The following is a 16508-nucleotide window of genomic DNA, read 5'->3' on the forward strand; positions in this document are numbered from 1 at the left end:
AATTTTTTTTTTTTTTTTTTTTTTTTTTTTTTTTTTTTTTGTGAACGTTACAAATACCATTTGAATTTCAGGTTGAGTTTTTCGTAGGCTACAACGTTTTGGTGCAAGTTTAGTAGCAATCTTTCACATCTTTATTCGAGGTGTTTTCGCCGGATAATGAAGTTTGGTTTTAAGAACAATACAACTATTGACACTGCATTTGGGATGTTGATGAGAAGGGTTTTGCTTTTTATAATAATAAAACAAAGTTATTCCATCTCATTCATCCATGGAGTTCTTAGACCAAACCATAACCTTTCCTCCACTCCACATAATATCTTTTCCTTTCTTTAGAAGTTGTGTGCTTACTACAATACTTATCTATTAAAAGTTTGAGTTCTCAATTATACCGAGACTTTTAACTAAATAGTGCATGTATGGTAATGAAATATCCAAATTGTTATCGAAAAATAAAATACTGAGTTCAAAATGAATATACAAGTCTCCATTTTATTCAAAAATTTGGAGCACTACAATGAAACATGAGAAGGAGACATCCCAATGGAGTTAGGAAAAGTATATGATTGTCAGTTGGGAGAGAAAAAAGAGTAACCTAAGTTTGGGGAGGGGTGTAATTCCTTGCTAGATAAAGCTTAACCTAACAAATAAACACTCTTAATAAACTTTCAATTTTTTTAGTTTTTCTTTTAATAGCTTTTTACATAAAAAAAAAAAAAAGCTATCTTTAAAAGTTGTTAAAAAGGTATCTTTCTTTTTGTGTCATCATAAGTATATGTATATATATATGGTTCAAAACAATCCAAATGAAACACGGACAAATTCTAAGTTGATAAAAAATGAAGGCTATGAATAATCTATATATGATTTTGTTGTTTACTTTTGCATCAACTTCTAACGTTTTCACTTATTTTGCAATGCAATATCCACATTCTCAATAGAAAGTGACGATTCTTAATTATCAAGACGTACCTTTACTGGCCCATTGCAAATCGAAAAACGACGATTTAGGTAAATAAGGGTGTTGCACTATGACAAATATTCAACGTGACCATATTATTTTATGTATATCTAAATGTATGGATTCGATAGTTATTTTTTTAATTTTTTTTTCACCATTGTGGTGGAATTTCAAAACTCCACAAATTTGAAAAGTATAATATCCCAAATAAAAAATAAAAAAAAATCTAGATCAATGTTTATTTTCTATCTCAATTTCAAGGATTTAATTACAAGTTCTTTTAGGTTGGGGTTATTTATTTTATTTTATTTTGTAATAAATATGTGGTGCGGAGAGGTTGAATAATACTTAACCTCTTCATAGATGCGTATATGGTCTCAACTAGTTGATTTACACACAAATTGGTATTTAAGAATTTTTATTTAATTGTACGACTATGTAATTGTATAGGCTCTTATAGCTCTTATAGTTCTATTTTTTTTTTTCATTCTTTCAATTGAATTTGTGCCCACCTGACATAACTTTGTAATATAGGGGAGCATATTCTTCAGTTCAAACAGGAATACAATTGGAAATTCAAAGAGAATGTTTTGCAGACAACATTGTTTTGGTGCAACTTTAACAGCAATTATGGAAAGCTTTCGTTCGAGGTTTTTTGGCCAGAGAAGGAAATTTGGCTTGAAGAACGATGCAACTATTCCCATTGCATTTGGCGTGCAGATGAAAAGGGTTTTTCTTTATATAATAGCAAAACAACTGTTTTTGAGCTCATTCATCCTTGGAGTCCTTAGACAAATCCATCGCCTTCGCATCAAATCTTTTCTTTTCTACTTAAGTTGTGTGCTTGTATAGTAGTACCGTTACAAAATGTCTGTTGATCATTTAAGTTCTAAAATATATGGAAACATTTAATATATAAATGAGTACATCTCAATAAAATATTAAAGTTGTTATTGAAGAATAAAATATTTACGTCAGCCTTAATCACCAAGTTGATAAATAGGCTATAATTTCTATGTAAAGTCTAGATTTTATACAAAACTTTCAAGCACAAAAATGAAATAAATTTGAAAGTTATACACAATTCTCGAGAATGAAACAAAAATAGATTATGTAAAGGTCAGAAAAAAAAAAAACACGATCGCCGGAAAACACGCGTTCACACCTCATGGCGCCACATGTCGCTCCTGCAGCCAAAAATTTCTTCGGCTTACGCAACTCAGACGGCTAGGCTCGGCTTCGCAGCTTAGAATCCAGCTCTTCGGCTCGCTAAAGGGTATTTTGCCAAATTTTTACCGTTCCAACTATCCTAAAGCTAAAATTGACCTAGTTTATGGAAATTAAATTCAGTATAAGGTTCACTTTCTCAATTTATGTTAAATAGAGTTAAGAAATTATAGTTTCTAACGAAACAAGATGGACATTCTAATAGGAAACCACAACTAATAATGCCAAGAGAAATTTCGAAGGATGAAAAGCAAACGTACTCGAATTTAGGGAGAACGCCGGCGCTAAGGCCAACCAAGTAAGTGGTCTTACTATCGGATAGGTTGAATGACTTGTTTAATGTATGACGACGACACGTGCCTAGTGTCCCTTGCATGTGTCATTTATTCTTTATATTTATGATGTGTGACTATATTGTATGATGATGATTTACGATGTATGATGTTCTGTGATTGGATGATTCTAAACAATGTTGTATGATATTTATGATATGACATATGTTTGACATTATGAGATATATGATATGATAGGATTGACAAGCAACGTGATGAATTGAAATAATGAACAAACCCGATATACACATGAAAAGTTATGATAGAATGATATGATATAAAGTAAAATGCTAGAGGGGTTGTTATAGAGCATATTGAAAGGAAAAATGTTGGGACCTGTTTGTTCATGCATCGGGGGATAACCCTTCATCTTTTACAATGGTATGAATGCGTACACTACAAGACAAGGAAATGACAATTATATTTGTTATAAGGCTACGAAGGTCGCTATTCCTAATGGGTGCCCGACATCAATAGCTCCTAGATAATGCTCACCTAACAAGAAAGGGGCCCAAGAGGTGTGCGAGCCGACTGATGGGTCCATACTCGTACGTGTAGACAGTGTGTAGAGTAGTAAATACACATCAAATTGACCCCGCTTAGTCTAGCTGCCTATGAAATATAGACTAATATGATAGGTCCCACTCATGATTGTATGTGCTTGCATCTAACCCCAATAGCAAGGTGACTAACTGAGTATTTATCAAAATACTCAAGTCATGTGCTACTCTTATTTTTTCAGGTAAAGGCAAGACTCCCCTATACGCCTGACGATGAAATCCCAATTCAGGAGGCATGACACATGCATTGGAGAGTTTGCAAAATTTTAATTTCGTGGACTACACGTTAGTTAGTGTAGGTTAGTATGCATTTAATTTTGTTGCATATAGGTTAGTATAGGGCAGTCTTACTATATGTCATTTCAATTTTTGGTATTTTATTTTAAAGACCTTCTAGAAAACATGTAAGTCCACAAAAATGTTTTATGATAAAGTTTTGAATGAAGTCTTTTCCCATAAAATATTTTATGATATGTATATAGTAGCGACTTTAGGTTAAATAAGAATCTAGGGTTGTTATAGATTTTACGAAATAAAAAAAATGAATGCTATGAATTGTCTCTATGTGATTTTGTTGTTTACTTTTGCATCAACTTTTAATGCCTTCACTTGTTTATCTCTCCAATCTCGCCTTAAAAAGTGACCATTCTCAATTATAAGGAAGGAGAGCCTTTAACAGTCTTTTGTACTATAACCTTTTGTAGTACTAACAATTGGCCTTCAATAGTTTACTATAACCTTTTGTAGTACTAACAATTTGGATCTTAGGTACTCTTTTGTACATAAATTATAGTAAATTATCTAGCATGTTCAAAGGCATTAAAACTCAATGAGTTTGAGTACTAACATTTTGTAGTTCAAATTCCTTTTTCTTCACGAACCGATCTCGAACCACCACTAGTGTCTAACCTACTATTCTCTGGCCTTAGAACGAGAGAGTTTTGAGAGATTTTCTCAAAGTTTTTACTTTCCATGTACCTTATCACTCTATTTATAGAGTCAAATTTGCATGTCCATACAAATGTGAGATTACCAAATTTTGACACTCAAATTTGTGGGGTTTATTTGGCAAACATGCATGTTTGGTTAAACCAAATTTTCACTCACAATTCCACTCAAATTTATGGGATTATGTGGAAAACATGCAAGTTTGGTTAAACCATATATTGACACTTAATATTCCACTAACTCAAATATGAATTTTTCCGAAGTGAAAGTCAACATTTAATTTAAATAATTAATTTCAAATCAAAATAATATTAAATGATTAATTAAACAAGTAATATTTAACATTAAATAAAATGTCAATCCCAATTAATTCGGTACATATTGATTATGAATCCCTATTCATAATTAAAATATTTAAATCTTATTTAAATATCTCCAATTCTCTCTTTTTTGTTTAATTCATAATTAAAACAAAATGCGGTTAAATATATCGTATACGTATATATTTAACGTGTATTCCTTAATTTGAATTCGAACACTTCAAACTCACTCGTCACGCTGTTCTAAGGTTTAGTCCGATATGAGCTAGCAGTGGGACCTAATGGACCTACAGATCATGGGCTCCAACGATCCGAGATTAACCGGCTAAACTCATTAACCTTGTTAACCAACATTCGTTAACTACTAGGACACTCCACTATAGCCTAGTAGTTGCACTCCCCTCACTATAGATATATTTCTGTCCATTTGATATAACCATGATTAGTAAGTCGATCCTTCACAGGTTGTTAATAACTAGAGCTGGGTCAATTTACTGTTTTACCCCTAAAGTTACTTCTTGTTCCTTAAGTCCCATTGATCCTCTAATGAACAATTGGTTTGTGGTCCAACCACCAAACCGAATCCCTCTCGGGCCAATGAGAGGGTGGGACCCCTTGTTCAAGACTTGGAGTTAGTACTTAAGGAAACAACCTCTCTACTATGCCTAAAAGCGGGTAGGAACGAATTCCATCTTGCACCCCACGTCCCCAGCCATTCACCTAGTCTTACCCTTAAATGGGAGGCCTATTGAGTCAGCGAACTCGAGCCACTCTCACCCATGCAAATCTAAGGACAATTCCTAATAAATAGGAGTTCATGGTTAGCTCAGGATTAAGATCGAGTTACCTAGGTCATCGAATGAAAAGAAAATCAGTCTCATCAGTAAACGACATTATAAAGTGGGAGTGGTTTTCTTCATGGTCCGATCTTATGCAATACTCATTGCATAGGACGCCCCCACTCACATGTCTCCGCATGTACAATTTAGTGATCACATTGTTTATATCATATACAAAAGTGAGCCGCATCTATAGTGTCCCTAGAATAAGGTACTCAACCTTATCCCTGTACTATAGATCATTTTGACTATATACTTGAACTTGATCCACTTTTGTGTCTCTACATATAGTTCAAGTAATCATACTATAGCCAGAGTGATATGAACCAAGAGACATCAATCATACAATATACTTCAATGAAGATGTGAAGAAAAGGTTGTCAAAATTATCAAAAAGATGTTTCAATTCATGCTACATTGAAGAAGAATGAAGTTTGATTGTTGTAAATTTTGGGTGGGTTACAATTTAGAGTAATTTAGAGTTATTGTATTTTAAGACTTGTTATTTAATTTCGGTTACATTTACATAATGGCTAATTATGGCCATAAAGTAGGAATGTTACAACTTTTGGAATACCTTTAGTAGTTTCATTTTTTAGGCTATATAAAGCCATGTATGTTGTATTTGTAAGGAAGACTTGGAAAATATAGTAAAAGAAGCATTTGTGCTCTTCTTTAGCCAATGGCTATTTGCAATTCTATGTAGTTTAGGTTGCATGTAGAATCATTCAAGCTCGACATGATCAATCTTGCTTGTGGAGTGATTCGAATCTCAAACAAGTGTTTGAGATATTTGATCAACAAGAATCATTCAAGCTAGACATGATCAATCTTGCTTGTGGAGTGATTCAAATCTCAATCAAGTGTTCTTGCCTTGAGACAATCGATCAACAAGGGAATCCGAATCTTATTCCCCTTGTATTGATTCCTTATCATATCACAGAGTGTTCTTAATTTATTGGATTTAGATTAATGATCGTAACATTCAGTTTATTCAATAACAATTTTTACTGAAACATCAATAAAACTTTATTGAAAATAGTATATGTTTTTATTTACAAACTATGAGTTTTAGGACATAAAACTCAACAGTGACTACCATTCCAGACCCATGTTTCGTTTAAGATTTCCAAAACACACGACAATCACGGGCGTAACACCCCAAAAATGAAGGGGATTCAGCAAGTCACACCTATACCCTAACAAGTAATCTTAAGGAGTTAAAGGCCTTTAGAAAAGAAATGGAAAGGGAAAAGTAAGGTGGTTTTTCCAATTTCTAAGGAACTTTCTTAATTTTTAATTCCTTGCCCAGAGTGATTTCAAAATGCTCAAAAAAAGGAAAAAAGGAAAAAAGGGACTAAAAGTGATGAATTAATTTTTAAAAATTATAGGTTTTTTTTTAGAAATATAATAACAAAATATTCCAAATATTGTAAGGAACTTTTTACATTTTTAATTCCCTACTTACTTATGGTTAGGGTCTTAAGGTTATCTAAAATCTTATCATAAATAATAACCCTACAATCATGCACCCAAAACCTCGGGAATACTTGACCTAAGTCTTAGAGGTGTACTTACTTGGTCTCGGTAAGACGTTCCTCGAGCTGGATCATAGAGAAACCTTTGGCTCTAATACCATTACTTTCATGACTTCATTTTTGAGCTAAAATGATGCATAAATTGCAACTAGAGTTGACTCGATAGGCAGGATTTTTACAAAAAAAAAAAAATAATAATAATAAATAAATAATTTTAAACAAAATATACAATATCTTTACATTATATCAAAATAGAGTTCCTAACAAAACTACGTTGATATGGATTATAGTCTCCAAGTTTCTCAAATTTGACTCCCTGAGTCTGAATCAGTCAAGATAACTAGGGCCACACCTCTGGTTGTCTTGTAAATTTCTACTCGCTCGGACTACTAGAGACATTCCATCCTAGGCTACCGTCTAGCTGAACTGATACCCTCGCCCTAGTCTTAATTTGTTTTATCTACCTACTCTCTACAAGGAGAATTACACATTTAATCATTTGAAGTTAATATATAGATATTCATGCATACAGTCACACGTATGCTTAATGGGGCGATAAATGGAAATGCAATTAACCTATACTAACCTATGGTCTACTAAAAATTAAATACGAAACTATCCAAGCATCTGTCACAGTTTCATGATTGCGATCTTACAGAAGCACCTTGCCTTTACCTGAAAAATGGAGTAGCACTTGGCTTTAGTATTTTAAGAAATACTCGTTAAGCGACCCCTTATTGGGGTTAAAATACTAAGACACGTAGTTACTTGCATGAGACCTATCATAACAGTTTATTTTTCTACGGTGGCTATCCTAACGAGCAACTTGGATGTGTAATTAATTTCTCTACACACGGCCCACACGTGTGAGTATGGACCAACCAGTCGGTTCGCACACCTCCTGGGCTCATTTCTAGTTAGAGAGGCAAATGTGTAAAACTCTAAATACCTGAATATTTGGTGAAATTGATTGGGTTACACAATTTTGACTGACATGCTTATGGAAATATTTTTTACCTTATGGGAGGCATTGAATGTAAGTATGACTCCTACTTGCTCAATTTAAATTATTTTGAGCTAGAACTTTAATTTATTTGATAATTTAGGTAAGTTGAGTTCGTTATTATGTCTTAATGCGATGTAGTGAGTCCACCTCGGTTGAAACAAACTTTGAAGGACGAAGTCGAACTAGCTTTAGCAATATTTAGAGACTCTGATTTAGGCCAACCAAGTAAGGGGGTTTATTATTGACTTGGTTGGATGAATTCTATTATGTATGATATTGCTTGTCTCGTGGCTCTGACACGTGTCATATATATGAATGATATATGATGCTATGTTATGTGATGTGATACTATGTTATGTTATGCCATGTGATGCTACGTTATACCATGTTAAGCTATGTGATGTCATGTTATGCCATGTCTTGCCATATTATGATATGTTATCATAAGACCATGACATATTGTATAGTTATGAAATTGATAATCTATGATTTATAAGCCTTCTTAGACCATGCCATAAAAGTTATGCTATGTACTACAAAATGTTTGAGAATTATTAAGCATAATTTATAGATGCATGTCATACATAAATGGATGTTTGTCTTGCATCATATATTATGCCATGATAATAAACTATGTGAATCTCATGCATAATTGTACGTGCATTGGTCACTTACGTGGTTTGCTTATGTTGAAGCTACTACGACTTCTTGATGCTAGCTTAGTATTTGCTCTCTAAAATTCAATTATGCCTAAGGAGTCCAACAATCAATAGTTAGAATTCTACTGTGGAAATTGACTCAATTAGTTAAAGCTTAAAATAATTTAATCTTAAGCCTAAAATAATTTAATCCTTGAAAAACTTGTTAAAGCCTAATTTTGGGTAAACTAATTTAAATTTTCTCCTAATAATTTAAACTAATTTAAGCCTAGTTTTGCATACAATCATTTAAATTTACTCATAATAATTTAAACCGGCTAGGTCGTACTATGAATAAATACTTTACATTTAATTCTAAAAATTGAAATTAAGTAAAAGGTAGTTACACTAACTTTAAACGCTTCTGAAAAATTGAAACTAGGAGAAAAGGGTCTAGCAGACAGAAGCCAAATCGGCCTTGAGCCATCAGAAAGTGTAATATCCAACTAGCTCGATCGTTCAAGTAGGATGCTAAAATGGAGTGAGGTTCTTCACTTTTGTAGTGGAAGCCAACTCCCCACTTCTCAACATTAAGCAAGGTGACACTATTTTTTTTTTTTTATTTCTAACATTTTGGGAGATTTAGAATTCTTATAAAGATTTTAAAATCTAAGCTATTTTTACTTGATTTGAATATAAAGGACATGTGCTCAATGGAATTTTCACATCTAGATGAAACGTCTATTTTCAAAATTTTAATATCTTTTATAAATTAAAGTTAAAAAAAACCAATGATTTGTTTTTTTTTTTATGGATGGTGGGCTAATGTTTCTTAAGAAGAGAATAATAGAATTAAAAATAGGTACTCAACACATATAGGTACTATAATTTGAACAAGAAACTTAAAATAGAAGGTTCGAAAAAAATGTACAACTTTCATATATCTTATTAAAAGTTTCACATGATATATTGTAACTTCACTGTTTTTTTTGATGTCATGATCCAAGTTTCGAGGCTTCTAATGTTGGACCCAACACAAAAGACAAGACAAAAGAAAAGAAAATAAGAAAAAGTAAAATAAAATAAAAGATAAAATTTTGATAAAACTTTAATTGAAATAAATACAAGCTAACACAAAAATTAATTAAAAATAATATCGAAAAAGAAACATGGAAAAATTTGTTTGGGATATAGTTTACCGAAGGGAAAAAAAAAAAACGAATGACTCAAATACAAAAATGAATTGATGCTCTGGAACGACCCCCTCGTGACTGTACAGCTCTCAGACGCTCCTCCACCTCAACCAACAGCTTGTGAGACCTAAACATAAAAACGGAAAAGGGGTGAATATACAAATATACTATGAAACCAACCTATTTGTAGGCTCTTATCTAAGCCTTGGTCCAGAAAAAGACCACAAACTTAACACTGGGCTCGAGGGGTATTATTCTTGTTGTATATAGTCTTAGGTAGCTAGTTTAACCCACGCAGTGGTAACCGATATTTGAAGTTAACGTGCAACCTTAACGATTTCTCTCTATCAAGTTTGTACAATGAGTGCTAGCCTACTCATCATCCAAAGGTGGTAGTTGGTAAACCCATCCAACAACTACAAACTGTACTTAAAAATAATTAATTTTCTCCTATCCTATATAGGATCTTAGAGATTTTTTTTTTTTTTTTGTCCCACGTTGGTTGGAGAGGAGAACAAACCACCATTTACAAAGGTGTGGAAACCTTCCTCTAGCGGACGCATTTTAAAGCCTTGAGGGGAAGCCCGAAAGGGAAAGCCCAAAGAGGACAATATCTGCTAGCGGTGGATCTAGGCCGTTACGATTGGCATCAGAGCCGTCGGGTTTTTGATTTTGTAGACTTTTTTTTCCTAGGATAGAGAGTCGACGACATGCCTTGTCGCGACCAGGTATGCACCTGACCTTGTTTAGTAGGTTATGATATGATGTAACGCCACTAAGAACTTCATGTATGTTTTGGGTTAACGCCTTAGGGTGTTAAAAGTGAATATTCCCTCCATATGTTGATGCTAGATTCGAGTTATTGTGAGGGGGTCGGGAGGGGTCATGTTTTAGTTTATTGACCTTAGGAAGACAGAAAGGTGACTCCGCAGAGTGCGTGACGTCCAACCCATAGAAATGTACATGAGACTTTTTAAGTCCCTGTACGAGATGATATACCTATGACCCAGCCTCCCACGACCATAATTCTAGATGTCAAGCATGCCTCCGTGGAGACCACGTAGTAGGCCTAGACAGTATGGAGTTATCTTGGTGCAAACCACATAGTATACCCAGACAATATTCGTTCTTATAAGTAAGGGCGACCACTGTAGGAATTAAGCACCCCTCAAGCAAACCATTTTCACGAGTGAGTTTGGTTAAGTTGGAAGTCGAGAAATAAGATTCTGATAGTGTTAATAGAACACATGCAGGAGCAATTTGGATCTTAGGCACTCCAAGTATATCAATTATACTAAATTAGCTAGCATGTTCATAAGTATTAAAACTCAATGAGTTTGAATATCAACCTTTTGTAGTTCAAATTCCTTTTTCCTCACGAACAAGTTTCGAACCATCACTAGTGTCTTCCCTACTATTCTCCGACCTTAGAACGGAATTGTGGAATCCGGTGAGTGACTAAAGTTGATAGATATTTAGTATAGGTAAAGAGAGAAGTTTTGAGAGATTTTCTCAAAGTTTTTCAAGCAAACTTTCTATGTACCTTGATCACTCTATTTATAAAGTCATATTTGCATGTTCATGCAAATTTAAGATTACCAAATTTTGACACTCAAAATTTCACTCAAATTTGTGGGGTTTATTTGGCAAACATGCTTTTTTGTTAAACCAAATTTTAACACTCAAAATTCCACTCAAATTTATGAGATTATGTGGCAAACATGCAAGTTTGGTTAAATCATATATTGACACACAATATTCCACTAACTCAAACATCAATTTTTCCATGAGGTGAAGTCAACATTTTGACTTTCATTATTTTAATTCCGCAATTAATTTAAATAATTAATTTCAAATCAAAATAATATTAAATGATTAATTAAACAATTAATATTTAACATTAAATAAAATATCAATCCCAATCAATTCTAGCACATATTGATTATGAATCCCTATTCATTGATTAAAATATTTAAATATTATTTAAATATCTCACATTCTCTCTTTTTGTTTAATTCATAATTAAAACAAAATGCGGTTAAATATATCGTATATATTTAGCGTGTATTCCCTAATTTGAATTCGAACACTTCGAACTCACTCGTCACACTATTCTAAGGTTTAGTCCGATATGAGCTAGCAGAGGGACCTAATGGACCTACAGATCATGGGCTCCAACGATCCGAGATTAACTGGTTAAACTCATTAACCTTGTTAACCAACATTCGTTAACTACTAAGACACTCCACTATAGCTTAGTAGTTGCACTCTCCTCAGTATAGATATATTTTTGTCCATTTTATATAACTATGATTAGTAAGTCGATCCTTCACAAGTTGTTCGTAACTAGAGCTGGATCAATTTACTGCTTTACCCCTAAAGTTACTTCTTGTTCCTTAAGTCCCACTGATCCTCTAATGAACAATTGGTTTGTGGTCTAGCCACCAAACCGAATCCCTCTCGGGCCAATGAGAGGGTGTGGCCCCTTGTTCAAGACTTGGAGTCGGTACTTAAGGAAACAACGTCTCTACTATCTCTAAAAGCGGGTAGGAGTGAATTCCATCTTACACTTTATGTCCCCAACTATTCACCCAGTCTTATCCCTGAAATGGGAGGCTTATTGAGTCGGCGAACTTGGGCCACTCTCACCCATGCAAATCTAAGGATAATTTCGAATAAACAGAAGTTCATAGTTAGCTTAGGATTAAGATCGAGTTACCTAAGTCATCGAATGAAAAAATTAGTCTCAACAGTAAACGACATTATAAAGTGGGAGTGGTTTTCTTCATGGTCCGATCTTATGAAATACTCATTGCATAGAATGCCCCCACTCACATGTTTCCACATGTACAATTTAGTGATCACATTGTTTATATCATATACAAAAGTGAGCCGCATCCATAGTGTCCCCAGAATAAGGTACTCAACCTTATCCCTATACTATAGATCATTTTGACTATATACTTGAACTTGATCCACTTTTATGTCTCTACATATAGTTCAAGTAATCATACTATAGCCAGAGTGTTCTTAGTTTATTGGATTTAGATTAATGATCGTAACATTCAGTTTATTCAATAACAATCTTTACTGAATAAACATCAATGATAATTTTATTGAAAAACAGAATATGTTTTTGTTTACAAACTATAAGTTTTAGGACATAAAACCCAACAGATTCACCAACAGAGAGAGTGAAGCTATGAAGGCCATGGCTTCAAGTTTGGTTGGAGTCTTCATGAGATAAGTTCAGGTTTATGGATTTCCATAAGTGAGATGTACGCTTTTATGCCACTAATGAGTCATGGGGTGTAGGATATTCCTACTAAAGGATCACCTAATGGATGACAAGTCGCTTTGGACTTTGGTGGAGAGGACCAAGTTCAAAAGCAGTACGTGGTTATCAGGACCATGAAACTGTGTTCTAACCTATCCTTTGGATAGGGCATGCATTCTCACAAGGTGAAGGACGTTAAACTATCGAGATAGTCCAGTGAACCTCAGGGTTGAGAAAGCAAGAAAGAAAAAAAAAAAAATAGACAAGCTATGGCTAGGCCTTCGTTGTCTGAAGGAAGAAAGTCCAGATGGGCAATAGTAAGAACCAACATTTGTGGTAGGTTATCTGGATTACAAAGAGTAGAACTCCAGTTTCACCCATGAGTGTAATGCCAGACTTGTGAAGCATTCTCAAGTAGAGGTGGAACTTCCAAATAACGTGATATTGGAAATTACATGAAGGATAGTGAGGTGGTGACTTGTAAACAGGTAAGACTAGTAGAGACATGATATATCTCAGAGAAGACACTAAACGTAACACCCTCGAAGTTTGAGGGAGGCTAGCTACCAAACAAGAGTTTTCAGAGAGTTCCCTAGGACCCTGTACAAGAACTTGAAAGGTTCACGTGCTCGAAAAAGAGCCAGTGATGAGATATCACTATGAGAGAAAATTTGTGTAGCTCAGTCATAAAAGATATGATAGGGGGTTAACCTAGGTAGACGTAAAGAACTTATGTAAGGATCTTTACTTCCAAAAGAACCCGTACTTGGCCCAGATGAGTATTAGTACTTAAGCGAGTTACGTAATAGGACGTCTCATTGAGAAGAAAGTTGGGAAAATGAGATGACACTACGAGGCTATTTTGGAGTAGTAAAAACCGTCTTGATAAGGTAAGGATGTCACTAGACGAGAATTAGAGAGGAATACATACCTAAAGCAACCTTAAAAGCTGCTATGAACATTATGAGTTCATAGTCACGTCTTTGGGTTTAATTAACGCTCTCGTAGTTGTTGGGATTTATGCCCTAAAGCCTCGTAATTAATTATTTAGTTTTTAACAATAATTTATATTATTTTATTTGTAATTTAATTGTTATCCATTGTATGAAAATCCAAGGTTATTAATGTAATCTTGAACAGTATGTGGTTGACATACAAGAGGATCGTGTTCAAGTAATAACCTAAAGAGTCTATAGTGTATGGATAAGGTTGGGTGCCTTATCCTGGTAACACTATTAATAACGGTCCACTTTGTAATCGTTACAAATGATTTGATCCAAATCATTCATGTGGAGACATGTAAGTGGGGGTATTCTATACAATGAGTTTGTATGAGACTAGACCAAGAAATATTTAATCTCTCTTTATAAATCCGTTAATTGAGAAGATTAATATTTCACATGATGATCATATGCGACTCGATCTTAATCCAGAGTGAGTTATGAACTCCTGCCTGTGAGGGCTTGTCCTATAATTTACATGGGTGAGAATGACTCTTTTAGCCGATTCAATATGCCTACTATTTTAGGGACTTGACCAAATAGGGAGTTGGGAATATAATATCATGAGATGGAATTCACTCATTTCCATATAAGGAATGTAGATGAGTTGTTCTCTTAAGTACGGATTTCGGGACTTGAACAATGGGGCCCCACCCTTTCATTAGCCCGAGAGGGACTTGGTTTATGATTGGATCGTAGACAAATTGTTCATTAGAGAATCAGTGGTACCTAAGGTGAAAGATGTAATTACAGGGGTAACACGATCTTTTGACCCCCACCCTCTCATTGGCCCAAGAGGGACTTGGTTTATGATTGGATCATAGACAAATTGTTCATTAGAGAATCAGTGGTGCTTAAGGTGAAAGATGTAATTACAGAGTAAAACGGTCTTTTAACCCCCACCCTCTCATTGGCCCAAGAGGAACTTGGTTTATGATTGGATCATAGACAAATTGTTCATTAGAGAATCAGTGGTACTTAAGGTGAAATATGTAATTATAGGGGTAAAACGGTCTTTTGACCCAGCTGTAATTATGAACCACTCGTGAAGGATTGACTTGCTTGTAATGATTATATCGATGGACATAACTGGTTCTACAGTGCATAAGAGTGCAACTCTAGGTCTATAATGAAGTGACCTATAGTTAATGAATAGAAATTAATGAATTAAAGAGTTTAATTAATTAATTTTGTATAATTGGAGCTTATAGTAGGTCCATAAAGTCCCCTTGCTAGTTCATAGTAACGCTAAAAGGTTCAATTTATTTGAAAGAAAATTTGAAGTATTCAAATTGATATTTCATATATTAGATATATTAAATATAAAGGAGAAAATAAATTTAATTTGAAATGTCAAATTAATATTTAATAAATAGAGAAAATATATTTAATTTGAAGTGTTCAAATTAATATTTAATATATTAGATATGTTAAATATAAATGGAGAAAAACATATTAATATTTAATATATTAGATATATTAAAAAGGAAAAATATATTTATTGTATTTGATACAATTAAATATTAAATCAATTAATGTATTTTGATACATTAAATAAAAATATATTTGAAATTTGAATGAAATTCAAATTAATTAAATATATATTAGGATATCTTATAATATCTAAATATGATTTATACAAGGTATAATATCTTGATATATTAAATATGTAAATATATTATTTGGCAAATATTCTCCGAGAGTCCCTATAAATAGGACCCTCAGGTTGAGCCAAAGACATATCAATCTCTCCCACTTTCTCTGGAGAATGAAATTACATCTCTAGAGAATTCTCGAAACTCTTCTTCTCCGATCCCTTTTGAATTTTCTTTCAAGAGGCTCCCACAAGCCTTGGCCTTGTGTTCGAGTCATAGCAAGGAAGATCTCGTGGAATGTTGAAAAACTTTTACATGGTTGGAATGAGTCTTGCAACCTAGAGTTTCTACAAAGGTAGAGTTCTTATTCTTCTATTTATTGCTTTGTTTTAATTCTTAATAAAAATCAAAACGGTTCCCAATGCTTCCGCTACGTGGATGAAGAGTTCATTCCCTTAAGTAGTATTCATGGAGTCGATGAACAAATGAGGAATTCTGGATTATGTTCATTAACGACATCCTGAAGTGTTCTAAGTTTGAAGTGGGGCACGAGGAACACCTGAGGAAAGTTTTAATTCTACTGAGAACCTACCTGTTATATGCTAGATTCACAAAGTGCGAATTCTGATTGCAAGAGGTGGCCTTCCTTGGACACGTGGTATCCAGGCAGGGAATAACTGTGGACCCTACTAAGACCAAAGCATAGCATGAAGATCGCCTGCAAATGGTTTCGGCTGTGTTGAAAATGCCTCTGTTGTGTGTCAAGTTTTCTAAGTGGGAATTCTGACTATGAGAAGTAGCATTTTTATGACATGTGGTCTCAAGAGGGAAAATTATTGTGGATCCAGCTAAGGTTGAAGCTGTCATGTGGTGGCCAAGGCTGATAAATGTGACAGAGGTAAGAGGCTTTTTGGGCTTGATTGGCTACTACATGAGATTTGTCCAAGACTTCTTGAAAATGTCAGGCGCGATGACTCAGTTCACAAAAAAAAAAAAAAAAAAAAAAAAAAAAAAAAAAAAAATAAAAAAATAAAACCTTTATGTGGACTTGAGATTGTGAAGAGAGCTTCCCAGAG

This window comes from Cucurbita moschata, unplaced genomic scaffold (assembly GCF_002738365.1).
Source record: "Cucurbita moschata cultivar Rifu unplaced genomic scaffold, Cmos_1.0 Cmo_Scf00039, whole genome shotgun sequence".
NCBI classification, from domain to species: domain Eukaryota; kingdom Viridiplantae; phylum Streptophyta; class Magnoliopsida; order Cucurbitales; family Cucurbitaceae; genus Cucurbita; species Cucurbita moschata.